The sequence below is a fragment of the Dromiciops gliroides genome, chromosome 3, assembly GCF_019393635.1.
Source record: "Dromiciops gliroides isolate mDroGli1 chromosome 3, mDroGli1.pri, whole genome shotgun sequence".
Classification (NCBI taxonomy): Eukaryota; Metazoa; Chordata; class Mammalia; order Microbiotheria; family Microbiotheriidae; genus Dromiciops; species Dromiciops gliroides.
In genome coordinates, this window is record NC_057863.1 from 528,934,397 (window position 1) to 528,955,668 (window position 21,272).

Sequence of the window (21,272 nt, forward strand, 5' to 3'; positions counted from 1 at the left end):
AAGTATTGGATGTTGTAATTTCATTATAATATCCCAGTTCCACCCCAGAAGGGATGTTGGATACTATGTATTCAGAAGGAAACATGACTACTGATTGGCTGAGAGACCTCTGCACCTGTGACATTACATATGTGTAGACAGTGAGCAGAGAGAGAAATGAAGTTTGAGAGATATGAGGGTGAGAGAGAAGGCACAAACATCTGAACACTTAATGGAATCCATGGACATGTGGGAAATGCCCACTCCCCTCAACATATCCCTTGACTTTTACTTCCTACAACTCAAGGAGCTCTAAGAGCTAACTTCCATTGTGAAATCCTTCTCTCCTTGGTCAAACTGAGAGTTTATCTTGCTACCAAGTTGAAGAGATCATTTATTCTTGTGTATACTATTATCTATACTAATCTGCATAACTCCCCTAATATCTGTTTTATTATTCATTTTGATAAATATGTTGCTCATTTTTCATGATTGTCTTTTGTGTAATAAGCTACTGTTGGGAAAGAGATAAGTTAGTCCATAGTAAGCTAATTGTTACCCTCCCCCTAGGACTTTTATTCTGAATCCCTAAAAGAGTATAATTATCCTAGACTAACAATATTTGATGTTTGGTATTTAGATATAATTCCAGCCCAATATACTTCTAGAAGGAAGGAAGTGAAAGAATTAGTGTTTAGCCATGTCCCACTTCTTGTTGGAAATTGCAGTGAACCAGATCCCAGATCAAATATTTATTTTTTGGTGCCATGCATGAATTAGCTATTCTCTTAGAGATAAACATGATAAAATAGGTAGAAAAAGACAAGTTGAAGCAAATAATATATTTTGCTAGATATGCTTCACCTGAATGTCACCTACTAGGTAATTGTGTTATCTCAAGTCATGAACCTAGGTCTTCTTAAGTCCAAAGCCAACTCTTTATATACTATGCCACATCATCTCTTTTGACTTCAAAAATCAAATGAACAAACTTTTATTGAGCATGTTTTATGCTAGACCCTGGAGTAGGATATACAGAAGTGTTAGACATAGTCCCTGTTCTCAAGGAGCTTACATTCTGTTTCGGACAAACTGCCTCAGTTTACCCAAATAACTCGAGGAGACACCCCCCCCCCAGTCAAGCAGAGACAGATTTATTACATTCTCATGAGAACTGGTGACCTCAATACTGAGATTGAGTCCACAATAGGAGGCTCATGCTTTGGATTTTTATAGGAATTTGGGGGGGGGGGGGGGCGGGAGGAAGTCCCCACGTGCACTGGGTGAGTTCACAATCTAACATCCAATCCTTTCTCACCCAGGATTCATGCTTAGCTTGTGATCAAGGTATAGAGACATGTGTACATGTTCCAGGAACAAGGGGGAAAAGGGGAGGGGGAACAAGGTCAAACCGAGGGAAGGGGGAGAGGGATAATGAGTACCAACCAGGTGTTGATAAGGCTTAGGAATGTCAAAAAAAGGGAGAGGCAGGAAGCATAGCTTTATCTGGTCACAATTAATCCATGACAAGGACTGGGGGTCTGACATGTAAGAGGAGGGAAGATGGGTACCAGGCAGGCTAGCCGGAGACACAATTTTTATTACAGGCAGTAAAACTAAGACATAGCTGACTAGCCATAACGCTAAGCAGGGGCAAAATGGAACTAACGAGCAAAGAACTGACAAGCAATAAAACTTAGGCAGAGAGAGAAGGAACTGACTATACTGCAGGGGCTGGGTACTTTCCAGACCCCATCCTCAGAGTCTAAACTGACTCAAATCCATCATCCCATACACATTCTAATTCAAATACTCTCTGAATTTCTCTATTTCCCTGTTTGTTTCTCTGTCTCTCTCTGGTCCCTCTGTCTCTATCTCTCTGTCTTTCTGGTCTCTGTCTTTCTCTGTGTCTCTGTCTCTGTCTCTCTCCCTGTCTCTCTCTCTCTGGTCTCTGTCTCTCTCTGCTCTATCTCTATGTCTGTGTGCATCTATTTGTCTTACTCTCTCTGTGATCTCTGATCTCTCTCGTCTCTGTCTCTGTCTGTCTGTCTGTCTGTCTGTCTCTCTCTCTCACACACACACACACACACACACACACACACACACACACACACACTACTAAACTAGGAAATAACCATATAAGAAATTCTGCAAGGCAGTGCACAATTAGTTAATTTCCAGGGCTTTCACATTTTTATTCAAATCACATCATTACTAATATCTCATTTAGAATATTCTCAGTTTTTCAAATAAGTTCCTTTTGAGTCTTTTTTTTTTTAAAACCCTACTACTGAACCAACAATGTCAGTGATACCTTAAGATAATGGTTGTCTCACTCATACAGCAATGTCTAGACAGTATTTATATTGAATTCAATGAAGTACCTACCTTGGCAGTAAGGTAGCTACATTAAGGGAACAAAGTTTGAAACAATAGTAAATTCAGCTGAGCTGATGCCACCTTATATTGTCGGGAAAATTTTTTTAAGTCCGACGGAAGAACAAAAACAACGAAGTTTCCAGGCTGAAGCAAATAGGTTTATTGAGAGAGTTTTTAGCCTCCCAATAAAGCCGGTCAACCAGGCATTGCACCTGAAAGACCCAGAATTACAAAATCCATGGGTTTATATACCCTTCCAAACCATTAAACTTGTACAGTATTTTACCATTAGTTGTGCTTCTAAAATTAAATCATATTCTTAGGAAATATGAGGAACTATCTAAATGACTATAAATGACAGCATTATGATAACAATAGGGTGGATCATTGTTAGGCCACTGGTCAATAGCGTGAACTCTTATAGGAAAGTGTGTCACTTGTGATTATTAAAATATAACATTGCTGACTACTAGATCTTGTGATATTACCTAATGCTTGACATTGGAAAATTAGGAAATATAGGAAAGACTTAACCTTTTGACCTTATGTAATCTATATATAATAATATCTAAATATAATAAATCACAATTTTAGTTAATATATTATTATCTTAATCAAATCACTTATAACTATGGTGAATCTCTTATAACTAAGGGATGGGGAAAATCTCACTCACAATATCAAACTCTTTTCAATAGCTGCAAAGAAAAAAAAAGCGGTGAAGCTCAAGGCAGAAAATGTCAATGTTGTATGTTACACTGATTGAAAGAAAAATGAAAACGATTTGCTCCCAGTCATTCCCTTTTGCCTCATGTAAGGAGGAGAAGCAGTACCGCAGAAAAATTGGCTGGGTTTGGAGTCAAGAGGACCAAGGTTCAAATCCTAGCTCTCCCACCTATGGAAACTGAGATGAGTCACTTAATCATTTTGGCCCGAATTTCCTCATCTCTAAAATAAAGGAGTTGGACTAGATGACTTATGATGTCCTCTCCAGGTCAATGAAACCCTGTATATCAAAAAGAATTGCACAGGATGGGAAGTTATGCATCCTGCATCATTAGAAGGGATGAGATGAGATCAGAAATTCTTTGGAGTATTTCCATATACAATATATCCTGTACAATGAGATTAGTCACATAAAAATATGTGGCAAAATTTTTTAGGCTGTTTACAGGCTTTCTCACTCAACATGGATAATGAGATAGAAGTGTAACGATTGGAATGACGCCACCTGCTGGAGACTTACTGTAGAAGAGTTCTACCCATGAAGTGAAGGTCTTTGAGGGCAAGACCAGGAGTCTTTTCTTTGGTGTCAGGAAGTGACACGGGCTAGTGGGAGGAGGAAGGAAGAGACTGGCGCTCGCTCTCACTCTCTTTCCTCTGGACTCTGGCGGAGAGCGGAGCTAGAAATGTGCTCTCCCTTTAATAGATAGGAATCTAGGCCTTTCTCTCTCTTTACCAAATTCTTATGCTCCTTAATAAATGCTTAAAAGTCTAACTCTTGCTAAAGCTTATAATTTATTGTTGACCATTCATTAGATATTTTAGACAGTTTAGCTAGAATTTTAGCCCTTAACAGAAGAGAAAATATATTAAAATTAAATGAAAAGGGGGCAAGGTAATGGGATTGGCGATGGCATCCAAGTTAGAAGAAAGAGGCATGATCAAACTGGACTAGAAATCAGTAGACCTGAGTTCTAGTGCTAGTTCTGTTACTAGCTTGCTGTGTGACTTTAACATTTTGGGGCCTCAGTTTCCTTATCAATAAAACTGGGAGGTAGGCAGCTGGGTGGCACAGTAGATAGAGCACTGGGCTTGAAGTCAGGAAGACCTGAGTTCAAACCCAGCCTCAGATACTTACTAGCTGTATAACTCTGGGCAACTTATTTCACCCTGTTTGCCTCAGTTTCCTCATCTACAAAATGAGCTGGAGAAGGACATGGCAAACCACTGCAGTGTCTTTGCCAAGAAAACCCCAAACGGGGTCCCAGAGAGTTGAGCAAGATTGAAACAACTCAACAACAACAAGAACAAGTGTAAATTTGAACTATGGTCTCCAGTCCTCCTTCTAGTACCAATATTCTATCAGTTTAAGTAATGCTATTATATCATTGTAGACAAGACCAAACAGGTGCAAAATAAGGGTATTAGATAGCTTGACCATCTGACAATGTGTAATAATTAATCCTGCTGCCCAAAACGAGCACTTTCTTGATGTATCATAGCATAATTTTAAAAAATGTTTAGCAGGGCAGCTAGGTGGCGCAGTGGATAGAGCACCAGCCCTGAAGTCAGGAAGACCTGAGTTCAAATCCAGCCTCAGACACTTAACATTTATTAGCTGTGAGACCCTGGGCAAGTCACTTAACCCCAATTGCCTCACTTAAAAAAAAATGTTTAGGAAAGGTATAATGAAAAATCACAGAGTAAGCATAAAATAAATGTCAGGGGACTACCTTTCTCATTTTTTATTTGGTTGGAATAAAAACTTGTGTTCATAAAATACATTTGTGATATATATTTAGAAAGGGCTAGGTTCATAGTACAAAGCAAGATTTTCCCCAAATGAGAGTCATTAAGTCCAAAGGAAACATGGGACTCTCCATTGTGGCTGTTCACAACAATGAATGAAATGGGTCCATGCTTATGGTGAACCACTGCACTGAGAAGTGAATCACCAATTGCAGTGACTCGTTCATGATGTTCACTCTCTTGATCCTGTACTGTGTTCTCTGGGTCTTGCCATCCATCTTGTCAGGGCACACTCTGAATTTCTGGGATTGGCTATGAACTTTGATGCTGCCTACTCTAAGAACCACAGGATATTGCCAATCTCCCCCTACCTTGCTCCTTCCTGCTGCTTCCTCCCACATAGCTTATGGGGGGGAGGGGTATTCCACTTTTGTTTCTCTTTCCTCAACACTTAACAAAAGTACTTAGCACATAATAGGTGTTAATAAATTCTTTTATGTTCATTTACAGAATTTGAAGCTTTTTGGTGATGTAGTGGCAAACTGAGAGGTAGTATAGTTTAGTGGTTGAGTAACCGACCTCAGAATTAAGACAGATCTGGCTGAGTCCAGCCTTTGACACAGCCTGGTTGTGTAACCACAGGCAAGTCAACTGTCCTCTCTCCTCAATTTCTCAGACAATTTTCTAAGACTACAAGTTACAAAACAATTGTATGTCCCCAGGAGCAGTGGAACAAGGCATCAATCCTGTGATGAACTTCAATTCTTTTTCACTTCAATAGTTGGAAAGGCAAATAACAGCTGACTTTTTTTTTCTAAATCATATCTACATAAGATATCAATAGAGAAAGAAGTGTGTACACTTGGATTGGTGTGATATTAGATTTGGGAAAGAAAAAAGCATAAAAATGTAAGATTTATCAGAAATAAAGAGTATAAAATTAAATTGTTTACTTTAATAAACACAAATTTAATGATAAAAACAATTGTACATGTGCAATAATAAATGAAGCCTTCTTTTTTTTTTTTTTTTTAGTGAGGCAATTGGTGTTAAGTGACTTGCCCCAGGGTCACACACAGTATTAAGTGTCTGAGGCCGGATTTGAATTCAGGTACTCCTGACTCCAGGGCCAGTGCTCTATCCACTGCACCACCTAGCTGCCCCTAAATGAAGCCTTCTTAAGAGGAGAACAAAAATCAATGCTCCAAACCAATAACAAACTGGTAACTGCAAAAGAAAGGATTGTTCTACAAGACTTTCTACAATATCAAGAGGGACAGAAAGAACTGTGAAGTGTAGAATACATCTTTGATGTGGTACAAGGAGGGGTGAACATAAGAAATGAAGAGTCCTAGAGAACATTGAAAGAAAGGGTCGAGGAATACTACAGAGAGAAGTGAGGGAGAGGAAGATTTGGAGATTATTGTAGAATGATAATATTGGAAAACCAGTGCTCTAGAGCAGAATTTCTTAACCTTGGCTCTGTGAGCTTTTTATTTTTTTGTGATTTTAATAACTTGGTTTCCTTTTTAATCCTGTGTGCTTTATTTTATGCATTTAAAAACAGTATTTGGAGAAAGGGTCCACAGGCTTCACCAGACAGAAAGAGGGTTCCATAACAAATGTTAAGAACCCCTCTTCTAAACGAACCAATATTGATTGAATACAGATTGAAGTATGTTATTTTGGCTTTCTTTCATTTTTTTTCTTTTATTCAAGTTTTCATGTGCAAAACAAATAATGTGGCAATGTTTTACATGATTGCACATGTATAAACTCTATCTAATTGCTTATTGCCTTAGGAGAGGGAAGGGGGGAGGGAAGGGAGGGAAGGAGGATAGAATTTGGAAGTCAAAACTTTAAATAAAAACGTTAAAAAAAACTAATTCAGGCAAGCTTTGGATAAAAGTATGTTTGGGACAAACTGCCTCAATTTACCCAAATAACTCGAGGAGACCACCAAGTCAAGCAGAGACAGGTTTATTACATCCTTGCAAGGATGGGCAAACTCAATCCTAAGATCAAGCTGCAATAATTAATACACACCTTGAGTTTTTATAGTAATTTTGAGGAGGAAAGTCCCCACGTGCACTAGGGTGATGAGCTCACAATCTAACATCCAATCCTATCTCACCCAGGGTGCATGCTTAGCTCATGATCCATGTATGGAGACATGTCCAAGAACAAAGGGGAAAAGGGAAGGGGGTAACAAGTCTGAGGAATGTCAAAGAAAGAGGGAGGCAGAAATCACTCCCTTATCTGACTACATTTAATCCATGACAGGGACTGGGATTCTGACATGTGAGAGGGGAGTAAGCAGACTCATCATGACACGATTTTTATTACAGGCCATAAACTAAGGTGTACCTGGCATGTGGGAACTAAGCAGAAGTAAAGTAAATGATACTAATTGGTAGAGCTGACAAGTAATAAAATTACTGGGGGATGGGATATCTTCCAGACCCCATCCCCAGAGTTTACAGAACTGACCCAAGTCCATTATCTCATCAATAAAACTTAAAGGAGACAGTGAGAATTTAACAAGCAATTAACTTTTAGGCAAAGCGAGAAACTAACTATACAGGGCGGAGGGGGGGGGGAGGTATCTTTCAGGCTCCATCCTCAGAGTTTAATCTGACTCAAATCCATAATTATCCCATACAAGTATTACTAATAAGAAAGAAGTTATTAAAGATAATTTACCCAAAAAAAGAACCCTTCTTCTAGAGCCATGTAAGTGTATTTAAACTGGAGGGACCAGGGTGGGATACATGCAATCCGACTTCTCTGGCCTCCTTTAGGGTTTGGGTAATAAAGCAGTACCTGTGAGGGGGCAAGAAGACAATGAATGAGGCAAGGTGTAGGAGGGCATTGCTGTAGGGAGGAAGGGCAGTAGACTTCCCAGAAGGAGGAAGCAGCTCCCTTCCAATCATTTGGATGCAATGGAAGCTCTTTGAGAGGAAGGAACTGTTTCAGGTTTGTCTTTTCCTTTCCAGTGCTTAGCATAGTGCCTGGCACACAGTAGTAACTTCGTAAATGCTTTGTTGGTTGGTGATTGGAGGAACATAGAAGAGGTGATAAGTACTATGAGGGATGTTACTGTGGAGGACAACACTATCCTCCCAGTCTCTTAGGCTCCTCTTCAACTCATCATATCTCACCTTCCATATCCAATCTGTTGCCAAGTCTATTGATTTCACCTTTGCAATATCTCTTGGATACATGCCTTCTCTCCTCTGCCACTGCTACCACCCCAGTGAAAGTCCTTATCACTTCACACTTGGACTATTACTGTAGCCTACTGGTGGATCTGCCTGCCTCAAGTCTATTCATCTTCTACCTTGCTTTCTTTGTAAATATGTGTATATATGTTGTCTCTCCCCTCCCCCTCATTAGACTGTAAGTTCCCTGAGGACAAGGAACCACATATTGGCCATTTTTGTATCCCCAACACTTAGCATAGTGCCTGGTGCATAGTGTTTAATCAGTGTTTATTCATTGCCTGCCAAGGGGCATCATGATAGAGTCATAGCAAAGTCCATGGTTGATTTCTATCATGGGAAGAATAGAGCTTTATCCCCTGGCATTGATAGCTGTGAAGTGATTCTTCCTGGGGATAGGAAGGACCTTTTTTTTCTCCTGGTGGTCATCCCCCGACATTTCTTCTTCATCTGGCACCTTGTCTCATTGTCTTCCTGATCTTCTTACAGGCCCTGCCTTTCTCCCCAAACCCTAGACCAAAGAAGAGTTGAATTGTTCTCTGTATCATCCACACCCTCAACCATTCCCACCAACCATGGGGGTGGGCTGCCCCCTCCCTTCACAAGAATGAAGGCAGACTCTATGTACTCAACACCTTTCTCCCTCCCAGCCTCTCTTCAGCTTACTCCATTTAGGGAACTTCTGACAATCTGTGTGTTACACTCCTGAATTCCTATAGCAACAGCAATGACAACTGCTGCTGTGATGAGATACCTCACTGGAAACTGAATTGAAACCAAGTTCCTGGAATGGGCCACCATCCCCAAGCTACTTCCCAAAAGAACTATCCATCAACCCAGACCTCACAAAGGCATTTCAAGAGGGTAGGAGAACAGGTCAGGCCCCTTTCATCCCTCAAGGCCAGGCAAGTTGCCACATCCCATTAAATCTGAAGCAGCTCTAGCACAGCCAGTAAACTGTGTTAAAATTCTGTGAAACTAACTTTTTTGTCAAAACCTAAACTATTTTCTGTGTAGATTATCAAAACAAGAGCCTGAGATTTTGAAACTGTCTTGAATCTTTTGGGGATACCAATATTGTTCAGTCATTTTTTAGTCATGACTGACCCTTTGTGATCCTATTTTCTTGGCAGATACTAGAGTGGTTTGTCATTTCCTTCTCTAGCTCATTTTACTAATGAGGAAACTGAGGTAAACAGGATTAAGTTGACTTGCCCAGAGTCACACAGCTTGTAAGTGTCTGAGGAAGTCAGGAAAAGGAATATTCCTGACTCCAGGCCCATGGCTCTATCCAGTAGGTCATCTACCTGCCCTTGGGGTACCAAAGTCAACAAAAACTCTTGCTCTTACCAACTATTTACACTTCTTTCCTCTCCCATCCTCTAAACTAGACTTTCTGTCATGCATCCACTTAATGTACTCATTATGTTTCTAGGGGCAAGAAAACCAAAACCCCAAATGGGATCACAAAGAGATGAACATGCCTGAAAAATGAGTCAACAACATTTCTTTTTTTTGTTTTTTGAGGCAGTTGGGGTTAAGTGACTTGCCCAGGATCACACAGCTAGTAAGTGTTAAGAGTTTGAGGCCAGATTTGAACTCAGGTCCTCCTGACTCCAGGGCCAGTGCTCTATCCACTGCGCCACCTAGCTGCCCCTAGTCAACAACATTTCTAAAGCATTCACAAGTGATTCTGCACATGTCAGTGAGATGAAGAAACATAATTGGCATTTCCCCATGAGTCATCCTACACCCTCCAGCTTTTCATGAAGCAGGCCTAAACTTTCAAACCAGAAAAGCCAAAAAGCAACTTTCAAGTTGCTAGTCTTCATTAGCCTGAATTGTTCATCCTCATAATAGAATCAACTCTCAAAAGAATCAGAGAATTGATCATCTAGTCTACAGATTACCTAGGATCTTTGCTTCATTCCTTCCTCCTTTCTGTTCCCTTTCTTTGGGCCAATAGAGAAGTAAAATTATAGGACCATAGATTTAGAGCTGGAAAGGGGCCTAAGAAGCCATCAAATCTAAACCCTTCATTTTAGAGATGAGAAACAGGCCCAGAGAGGTCTTATTAATATTATTGATGTAATATAATAAGATCTATGGTATTATTTTACTATATTAATGTTGTATTAATAAAATAACATAAGTAATTAATATAATAATATTAATATTACAACAATAATAATAGTTAATATGTATATAGTGCTAACTATGTTCCAGGCACTGTACTAAATGCTTTACAACTACTGTCTCATTTAATCCTCAACAACATCTCTGGGAGGTTGATGCTATAACTGTCTGTTTTACAGATGAAGAAACTGTGGCAAACACAGATTAAAAGACTCATCCAAGGTCACACAACTAGTAACTATCTGGGGATGGATTTTAACTCACATCTTCACAATTTAAGTGACTTGCTCAGGGTCACACAGTAATAGTTGGTAGTGCAGATTTGAATTCAGGTACTCTGACTCCAAAGCCTCTTTCCTCATCTTAAAAAAGCAGTCTAAATAATACCACCTACCTCCCAAGTGTGCTGTGAGGATCAAATAAGATAATATATTTAAAGTGCTTTGCAAACTCCAATCTCTCTATCACTGCTAGTTATTACTGTTATTATTATCATAACGAAGTCAACAAGAAACAAAGATAAATAAGATACAATCCCTCCTATCAATGAACTAACAATTCTGTGGACAGACTGTTATTTTTATGATGGCTAAGAATTGGAAATTGAAGAGATGCCCATCAATTGAGGAATGGATGAACAAGATGGGATATATCATTGTAATAGAATATGACTATGCTCTAAGAAATGAAAGACTTACATGAACTGATGCAGAATGAAGTGAGCAGAACCAGGAGAACATTGTACACAGTAACAGCAATGTTGTGCAATAAAAAATTGTGAATGACTTAACTATTCTCAGCAATACAATGATCCAGGACAAAAAAAAAAAAACAAAACCCTCAACCCCAAAGGACTCATAGATTTGGAATTCAAAACTTGTCCCAAAAAATGAATGTTAAAAATTGGTTTTGCATGTAACTGGAGAAAAATTAAAAATTATTTTTAAAAAGGTTCAGGAACTCATGACACAATTGCTCCAAAAAACATCCAAATAAGGTCATAGGAAACTGCCCGGAGCAGCAAAACTCACAGAAGAATGTGCTGAAATCATCTTCTAACCAAGAACAGCTTGGAAGGTCAGAAGGAGGGAGCTGCTGTGCTGATACAGGAGTTGAGCCCACCCCCACAGTCACCCTGACACAGATCCAGTCCCAGGAAGGCCTCACCAGAGAAGCAGACTCCCAGAGCCTCTGAATCAGCTGAAGCACCAGTGTTGCCTGGAACTAAGCTCACAGTCTGGTGAGTGGGCTGAGCCCTGGACAGGGGAGAGACTACAGGGGTCTATGCTGGTGCTAAGGCAGAACTTGGATTTTACACCCCTGCTGAGAACCAGGTGGTAGGCTCCAGTAGCAGTGGCCCAGGTGGGGGAGGGGCACAGGCTCGTCAGAGCTAACAACCACAACACACAAAGCTGGTTGAATGGCAAGTTGGTCTGGGGTCATCTAGGACCAGGAAACAGGCCAGGTAAGGGAAGAACCTGATTCTCCTTAAATCATACCACCTGGGACTTCTTTAGCTTGGGATACTGCAGCCTGGAAACAGTGCCCCACTTTAAGGAGCTAAAAGTCTAGTAAAAGAAAGGCAAGATGAGCTGACAGAGAAAGGTGAGGACCATAGAAAGTTTCTTCAGTAACAAGGAAGACCAAGGGGCACCCTCAGAGGAAGATGTCAACATCAGGGCTCCTATATCTAAAGCTTCCAAGAAAAATACAAATTGGTCTCAGGCCATAGAGGTGCTCAAAAAGGACTTTGAAGATAAAGTTAGAGAGGTAGAGGAAAAAATGGAAAGAGAAATGAGGGTGATGCAGGAAAGACATGAGAAAAAAGTCAACAGCTTGAAAAGCCAAATTGGCCAAATGGAAAAGGAGGTACAAAAGCTCTCTGATGAAAATAATTGCCTAAGAATTAGGATTGAACAAATGGAAGCTAGTGACTTTATGAGAAACCAAGACACAATAAAGCAAATCCAAATGAATAAAAAAATAGAGGGCAATGTGAAATATCTTCTGGGAAAAACTGCTGACCTGGAAAATAGGTCCAGGAGAGATAATTTGAAAATTATTGGTCTACCTGAAAACCATGATGAAGGAAAGTCTATGACTAAGCCCAGGGTCATTCACATAGCTTAGGTCTGAAGCAATACTTGAACCCAAATGATCAAATGAAATAATACGTATGAAAAGCTTTGTCAATAAACATTTATTAAGCATCTTTTATGTGCCAGGCACTGTGAAAGTGCTAGGGATACAAATATAAAAAAAGAAAAACAGACCCTGACCTCAACAAGCTCAAAATGTAATGGGGGAGGGGGGTGGCTAGGTGGTGCAGTGGACAAAGCACCGGCCCTGGATTCAGGAGTACCTGAGTTCAAATCTGGCCTCAGACACTTGACACTTACTAGCTATGTGACCCTGGGCAAGTCACTTAATCCCCATTGCCCCGCAAAAAAAAAATGTAATGGGGGAACACAACACACAAAAGAAAGTTGAAAAGGGGATGGGGATGGGAAAGTATGCAGTTCAGGGGGATGGTGAAAAAGCTGAAGAACTTAAAAAGGAGGGCAGCCAGGTGGGAAATGAGATGCCTGAGTAAATATCAAACCAGTTCCTCTGCTTAAATGGAGAAGTTTATGACTCCACCCTCCAAGCAGAGGGGCAAAGAGAACCCTCTGATGGTACCTTCTGACAAGGTTAACTGGATCATCTTGCAAGATGATGAGATTTCCCAATGATGAGTTTACTAGAGCCACCAAAGAGGTCCCTCCTCATTCTATCTCTTTGTTGTTATTCAGTGTCATATCCAACTCTTTGTGACCTCCATTCAGGGGATTTCTTGGGAGAGATACTGAAATGGTTTGCCATTTCCTTCTCCAACTCATTTTATAGATGAGGAAACTGAGGCAAACAGGATCAAGTGACTTGCCCAAGGTCACATAGCTAGTAAGTGCCTGAGGCCAAATTTGTACTAGGGTCTTTAGGGTAAATTTGACTCCAGGGCCTGTGCTGTATCTTCTGTGCCACCTAACTGCCCTTATAAGCTACCCTCTATCTCTGGCCAGCCTCATTTCCCATTCATATATTTTTGATGTGGTTTTGTTGCTATTCCTTATGTACATTATTGCCAAGGATATGCTGCTGCCCAATCATATCCACCATATGTCTTTCTCTTGCCCTCTGGATCATTAAAAATTTTTATTCTTCTGACAGCATTGTGTTCCATGCTTCACTGTGTGAGAAATGAATATTACTCTCTTATATTTAATAACTAATTATTATATTAGCAAGTTACTTTTTTTTTGCTTGCCTATACTTTTTTTTTGGGGGGGGGGGTGAGGCAATGAGGGTTAAGTGACTTGCCCAGGGTCACACAGCTAGTAAGTGTCAAGTGTCTGAATCCAAATTTGAACTCAGGTCCTCCTGAATCCAGGGCCAGTGCTTTATCCACTGCGCCACCTAGCTGCCCCCTAATTATTATATTAGGACCAACGTTTTTCTCCTTTTCCTCATCCAGAAACCAACCAGTGTGGGAAATTTCTCTTAGAGATTTCCCCAGGTCAAGATCTAATAAGACAGTAAAAGAAATTCTAACATTTTGGCTGATGGATGTATTCCTGCTCATTGTTGTTTTCTCAGACAGGTCTGGGGAAGTGTTTATTCTCCCTATTATCAAGACAGGTGATATATAAATTGATGCCTCTTTGATCAAGACTTAAGTGACACAGGTCATATACTCCAAGACCTTCATTTTAATATTACCCACCTCCTATCACATTAACCAATTACATGTGATTGCTGTTTGATGAACCACCTCTTGTCCAAAAGGCATAAAAATCTAAAGTGGTCATGCATCTCTTTGGCTACCAAGAGGACAATGAGTCTGTTTTTGTTGACTGCTTTCTAGACGTAGTCAATAAAACTGACTTTAATTTCCCCAGAAACTTGGTCTCTCAGAATTTTTTAATCATCACAATCGCCAAATAGCAATGCTTAGGAAAACAGTGATGTTGTTACATATACACGGAAGCTGTGACAGTCGGGATACTATTAGGAGACACCTTGTTTTCCAGAGCTAAGGCCCAGCAAGCAAGGTGAGCCTTGAGCTTGGCATAACAATAATCATTTGCACTCACCCTCTGGATGAACTCAGTCACAGCAAAATCCCAGAATTGTTTCACGCCAGGACCAGACGTTCTCCAAGCTCAGACAAGCCAAACTTGTTGCTGTTACCTCTCATTGTCAGAGCTACCGCTCACTGCATAGCCAATGATATCTATAGATCTATAGATATAGATATATTGAGATTTGCCCACACTAAAGCTGGTCCCCCACTGGGAGGCCCTGGCACATGTGTCCAGTTCCCCTCCTTTCTTAGGAAGGAGGACTCCACTTGCAAGCTGTTTCCCTCACACACAAAAATTAAACTTCTGTTTGATTCCTGACTCACCTATCTCTTGTCTGCTCTTCAGCTCTGGTCATTCACAGATTAGAGACCAGTTCAGTTCAGTCCATTTAAGATAACCATAGGCAGCTTGGATTGTTGAAAGTGCTGCACAGTATAATGAATGAAATCCAGCATGTTCTCTTTTTTATTTTTGACAGGGCAATGAGGGTTAAGTGATCTGCCTGGGGTCACACAGCTAGTAAGTGTCAAGTGTCTGAGGCCAGATTTGAACTCAGGTCCTCCTGAATGCAGGGCAGGTGCTTTATCCACTGCACCACTTAGTTGCCCCCCAGCCTGCTCTCTTTCAATTCAATCCTGAACCTAGTTCAGTTGGTGTCCATCTACATTGCCTCACCAACAGAGATGTGCCGGTGAACTAACTCAATAACTATCTAGTTGCATTTCACAAACTGGGCAAGATACTATTTGATTTTACATTTAAAGCTGCATTTTCCTTTGTCGATGTTTTTGGTGGGTGAGGGTCAAAGAAGAGAATCAATAAATAAATAGCCAAAGTGGAAGCTCATATTCTTTACCTCTCTCAATCATGGGTCAAGGTGTGATCTTTTGTAGAAAAAATTGTCCATGAAAGCCTATTTGTTTCCTTATTATGTTTTTTGTTTTTTGGGTTTTTTTTGCGGGGCAATGGGAGGGTTAAGTGACTTGCCTAGGGTCACACAGCTAATAAGTGTCAAGTGTCTGAGGCCGGATTTGAACTCAGGTACTCCTGAATCCAGGGCCAGTGCTTTTATCCACTGCGCCACCTAGCCACCCCCTCCTTATTATGTTTTAATAAAGAATATCCTTCAACATCATTCTCAAAGATTTGAGCTAGAAATATAAAAGTAGGATTGGTGACTGCTGATGTCTTTGTGGTTGCCTTTTACTGGTAATAAAGACCATCTGTGATTCTTTTAGAATCCTCCCCTCTTTGAAATATCTTGAAAATAGATGTTTTGGTACCTTTTATTGGGGAAAAAAGTATGCCCAGACCTGTTGTTATTTACCTTCTACCTTCTGAAAGTTTGTGACTTCCTAATATGGCATTTGGTCATTTAATGTCATGATCGGACAAAATGGCTGAAGTCATGATTATAACAGAAACCTTCAACTCTATTTCTAAGATCAAAGAAGGAAATGGCCTGAAGATTACATGCACAGCAAAATGTGTGGGTGTCTACGTTTCTAGTCCTCTTATACTTCCTTCCATACACTGGAGCTATAATCCAGCTACACTGGCATATTTGCCATCTCCTGACTCTCCACCTTTGACCTAGATGTCTCTCATGCCTGGAATGTTCCTCCTTGCCTGATTCCCAACTACCTTGAGTTCTTTCAAGACACAGCTCAAATCCCACCTTCTACAGAAGACCTTTCTTGTTTCCCTTATCCTTCCCTCAGAAATTACTTTCTATCTCCTTTGTTAATGTACCAACATATATATATATGTGTGTGTGTGTGTGTGTATGTATGTATGTATTCCCACCATCAGAATGTAAATTCCTTGAGAACAGGGCCCATTTTTGCCTTTCTTTGTCTCTCTCTTTTTTTGGGGGGTAGGGGGAGAGAGGTGAAGGCAAATGAGGGTTAAGTGACTTGTCCAGGGTCACACAGCTAATAAGTGTCAAGTATCTGCGGCTGGATTTGAACTCAGGTCCTCCTGAATCCAGGGCTGGTGCTTCATCCATTGCACCACCTAGCTGCCCCCTTTTGCCTTTCTTTGTATCCCCTTTGCTTAATATAGCACACAGCTACGGTTAATAAAAGCTTGTTGAAGCTTGGTAATTAACTTACCACATATCCTATCTCCCCCAGATCATAGTGGATAACAAACTGGTTCTCTGTCTCCAGTTCTTAGCTATTAAACATGATGTTCCTGATTTAAAATGGCAGGAAAACCTCATAATGGTTACAACCATTTCCCTTCCATATCTGTATAAATAATGGTGTGCTCAAACACACTTCGTGGTGTTCCCTGAGTTGGTCTGGTAGAAGACTACATCAAAAGTAAGGAATTTAAATACAAGTCCTGAAACTATGAAAAATATGATTATCAGAGAGCAGTGTTGGGGAGGACTGGAGGAAGGAGGTAATGGGGAAAAATTATAAACAAACCTGCAACCGAAGACTACACCAATGGTCCATCAATGGCTATTTATTGTGTGCCCAAATCACATTGAAGAAAAAGGTCAAATCAATTCAGGGAAAGCAAGTGCACAAAAGCCAGGATTCTCAGTTTGTAAATCACTGAAAAGAACAGATCAGACATAGCTAGACAGCAACCACCTTTGGCATGTCTTGACTACCCCCCTGGAAATACAGGTCACTGATTCTTTACTCTGATTTGGGCTACACTACACTCTACTCGTTATCGGTCCTTTATAGCACCATTGGGTGGCTCATTTCCCCTAACAGGAATCTAAGAAGGAGGGGGAGAAACAAGGTATCATTCAATTTCAATTTACTTCAATTCCAACTTTGATTAAGTGCCAATTGTGTATCACCACTCCAGCTCTTTATCAACTGTCTTGAACACTTCCAAGTGGATCTTCCATAAGCATTTCAAATTCAACACATCCAAACTTGTCATCTTTTCCCCTAAATCCTGCTTCTTCCTACCTTCTCTGTTTCAAAAGCACTAACCATCTCTCTAAACACTGAGGTTTACAACCTAGGAGTCATCCTTGACATTTTACTCTTCACTGCCTATATCCAATCGGCCACCAAATCTTATTAGTTCTACTCCCTCAGTATCTCTTACATCCCAATAAGTCACCATTTGTCCCCTTCTCTGCTTACCCAACCACCCCCTTAGTTCAAGTCTTCATTACCATTCTCCTGGACTATTGCCAGAGCCTCCTAATTGAACTCCCTGCCTTCAGTTTTTCCCTTCTCCAACCCATCCTCCACACAGATACCAAAATATTCCTAAAGCACAGATCTACCAGGTCATTGCCCGGCTCAAGAAACTCCTATGACTCCCTACTGCCTTAAGAATAAAATATACCGGGGCAGCTAGATGGAGCAGTGGATAGAGCACTGGCCCTGGATTCAGGAAAACCTGAGTTCAAATCCGGCCTCAGACACTTAATACTTACTAGCTGTGTGACCCTGGGCAAGTCACTTAACCCCCATTGCCCCACAAAAAAAAAAAAAAGTGAAGGATTCTGTAAAGTGGCGGTGAACAGGTTGTGCTTTCCAGGCATGAACTAATGCTAGAACAACAGCAGAGAGGCAGGAGATGGGCTTAACACTACAAGAATATAAGGATTTGAAGAAGCAGAGCCCTTGCAGTTCTCTATGATTCTATGAGAATACATGCCAAGCATGGCTGGAAAGTAGGGCATGAAAAGTAGTCATGGGTAAATAAACCTGGACAGGTAGGCCAGACCTAAACTGTGAAAGGTTTTACTGTTTTATCCTGGAGGCAAAGGGGAACCATAGAAGTTTCTTAAGTAGGGGAGTGACAAATTTGGGACAGGGGTTTTAAAGAATTTAAGAGATTAGAAGAGGGAAATCCAATTAAGAATCAATTGAATCCACATTGAGAGAAAGAACTATGGAGTCTGAATGCATCAAGGCATACTATTTTCACTTTTGTTGTTTTTTTTTTCTGTTTTTCTCTTTTGTTCTAATTCTTCTTTCATAACATGACTTATGTGAAAATATGCTTAACATGATTGAACATATATAACCTAAAAAAAAGGAGCCAATTGAAATAGTTCCATGAAGTGGTTAGGACCTGAATTAAGAGAATAGTCATGTAAATTGAAGGTAGATGCAAAGATGGAATTCATAATACCCAGCAATTTATGGAGGAAGATGAAGAGTTGAGAAACAGTTCTAGCCCTAGTTGACCTTACAGATCATTCTCAATAGTCTCAACCCTTTATTCATTCAACATTTATTTATTTATTGAGCACTGCTCTAGGTATTGGAGACACAAAGATGAAAAATTATAGTTCCTACCTTCAAGTATTATACAACATGGGGGTAAAGGAAGGAGAGTGCCAGAATATCCAAATAAGTATGAGGCAAAGGAGAAATTCAGACCAGGTGCTATTGGAAAATCTAAGATGAATCATTCTTTCCCTCAAGGAATTTACAATCTAGTGGAAACGATAAGATGGAAATACAAATTACTGTAATACAGGGCAGTATGTGATAAGTTCTATAAGAGTTGTAGGGGCAAAGTACTATGAGTGCCCAGGGAGGAAGGAATCACTTTCAGCTAGGGGAAAGGGAACTCATTTTGTTGTGGGAAATTCTGACGGAGAAACCCAAACGGCACTCAGGAATAAGGAAGAGCAGTTTATTGAAGCACCAGCCCAAAGCAGAGTAGCGTCTGATACTCTGGGCAGCCCCCAAGTGTCCAAGCTGCAGTTTTTTGGGGTTTTTTTTTGGGGGGGGGTTGCGGGGCAATGGGGGTTAAGTGACTTGCCTAGGGTCACACAGCTGGTAAGTGTCAAGTGTCTGAGGCCGGATTTGAACTCAGGTACTCCTGAATCCAGGGCCCGTGCTTTATCCACTGCGCCACCTAGCCGCCCCCCAAGCTGCAGTTTTTATATCTCTTAAGTGCGAAAATGCATGCAGGTTTTCACAGGTACATTGTGGTAAGCTTACTTGGCAGACAGGAAGGCATATTTCAGTAAACAGAGGCATATGTCAGGAAGTTGGTACTAAACCACAGACTTCAGAGGAACAAACAGTATGTTCTACTTTCATTTTGGGGGTCTCAGCTCGAGCCCCAGTTTCATCCCCTGTATTTTCCCATATCAATTTATGTCATTATATACATATGATGGCAGTGGCTAGGTGACACAGTGAGTAGAGAGTGCTGAGCCTGGAGTCAGAAAGACATCTTTCTTTTTTTCTTTTTCTTTTTTAATAGTTTAGTGAGGCATCATTTTTTTTTCTTTCTTTCTTTCTTTTTTTTTTTGGTAAGGCAATTGAGGTTAAGTGACTTGCCCAAGGTCACACAGCTAGTAAGTGTTAAGTGTCTGAGTACAGATTTGAACTCAGGTCCTCCTGACTCCAGGGCTGGTGCTCTATCCACTGCGCCTTCTAGCTGCCCCGAAAGACATCTTTCTTACCTCAAATCCAGTCTCAGACACTTACTGGCTGTGTGACCCTGGGCAAGTCACTTATCCCTGTTTATCTTAGTCCCTCAGTTGTAAAATTATTTGGAGAAGGATATGGCAACCCACTCCACTATCTTTGCCATGAAAACTACAAATGGGGTCACAATAAATCTGACACAACTGTACAAAAAAAATATGTATGATCAGAGGAAGCATGGAGTGGCATTATGAGTTACATAGCTCCAGACTTGGATTCAGCCTTGGGTTGAGAACCGGAGTTCAGGTACTGCCTCTGCCACATACTGGTGGTATAATCAGAAGCAAGTCTAATTAATCTCTTTAGTACTCTAGATAACTGAGAATATAAATTACAGTTGAGTTGCTTATGTTCCTTATACCACATGATATTAGGATCATAGTGCTAGAGATGGAAGGGCTATCAGAGGCCATCCAATTCAAACTCATTTTACAGATAAAGAAACTGAGGCCCAGTAAAATGATTTGTCCAGAAATAGGGATGGAGGGAGGTAATACCTCATACTCTAAAACTCGGACATTTTGAAATTTAGAATTTTTTTTTTCATTTCAAAATCATGGTCTGTCTTCGAAAAGTACTCTACCCTTTTGCTCAGGAGCTTTAAAATCCTCCTGGTGAAATGCCAACTATCCTCAGTGACCAAATCAAGATTTGATAACCAGGGGCTAAATAATTCAGGACATTCACACCTATAAGACCTAGCAACCATTTTGCCTGTTTTTCCCCTTTTAAGTGCATTTTATTAGGCTAATCAATACAACATATTGTCACATCGGTTGCTTGTCCTGCCCGAGGTCCCTGTCCGTACCTCTTTCAAATATCAGAAGCCACGGAAAACACCTTCTACTTTCTAAAGTCCACAAGCCCGCCCCGCCAGTCAACCCATTCACTGAATCAGGGCACTGTGCTAGGAGACACAAAAGAAAGAAGACTGGAGTCCTGTTCTTGCCTGAGTTGATTTAGGGGACCGCCCTTCCCTTCGTGCCCACTCACATTCTCAAAGATGGTTTCCGCTCCCGGTGAGCTAGCTAAAGGCAGATTTCTCTCGTGAACTCGCCAATTGTCTTCCTACCTGACAGTCAAGGAAGCAAGCAGTATTCAGTATTCAGTAGTATTCAGTAGCATTCAGCCGCAAGCAGGAATCTGTCCCACCTACCAAGCTCACCTCCCTTAACCCCATCAGCCCTCCTTCGGCTTGACTCAAGTTCCCTCTTCTTTCTGCAGCCCCGGCCTCCAATTAAGCAAACCATCAACAAGTAGTTATTAAGCGCCTAGTAGAGTAAATTTCACATTTGAGAGACTGCCCGCTGTAGTGGAAAGAAGCCTAAACTAGAGGTCAGGGGACCTAGGTTCAAGACCTGTTACTTCCACTTCAGTGTGTCAAAATTACAAAGTATTATATGTTAGTCCCTGCTCTCAAAGAACTTACAGTCTTTCTCCTCCACAAGAAATCACAGAGGGACCAGTCTAATGAGCTTCAACAGGATGGATCATCCCCAGTACATATATACACTTTTTAAGGTGTG

At 40.7% G+C, this 21,272-nt stretch overlaps 1 protein-coding gene across 1 annotated transcript in view; it reads right to left on the reverse strand.

The window, feature by feature from the left end:
• SLC35F2 (solute carrier family 35 member F2) overlaps nucleotides 1–21,272 on the reverse strand; it is an 80,499-nt gene that overhangs the window by 58,511 nt on the left and 716 nt on the right. The window lies entirely within an intron of this gene.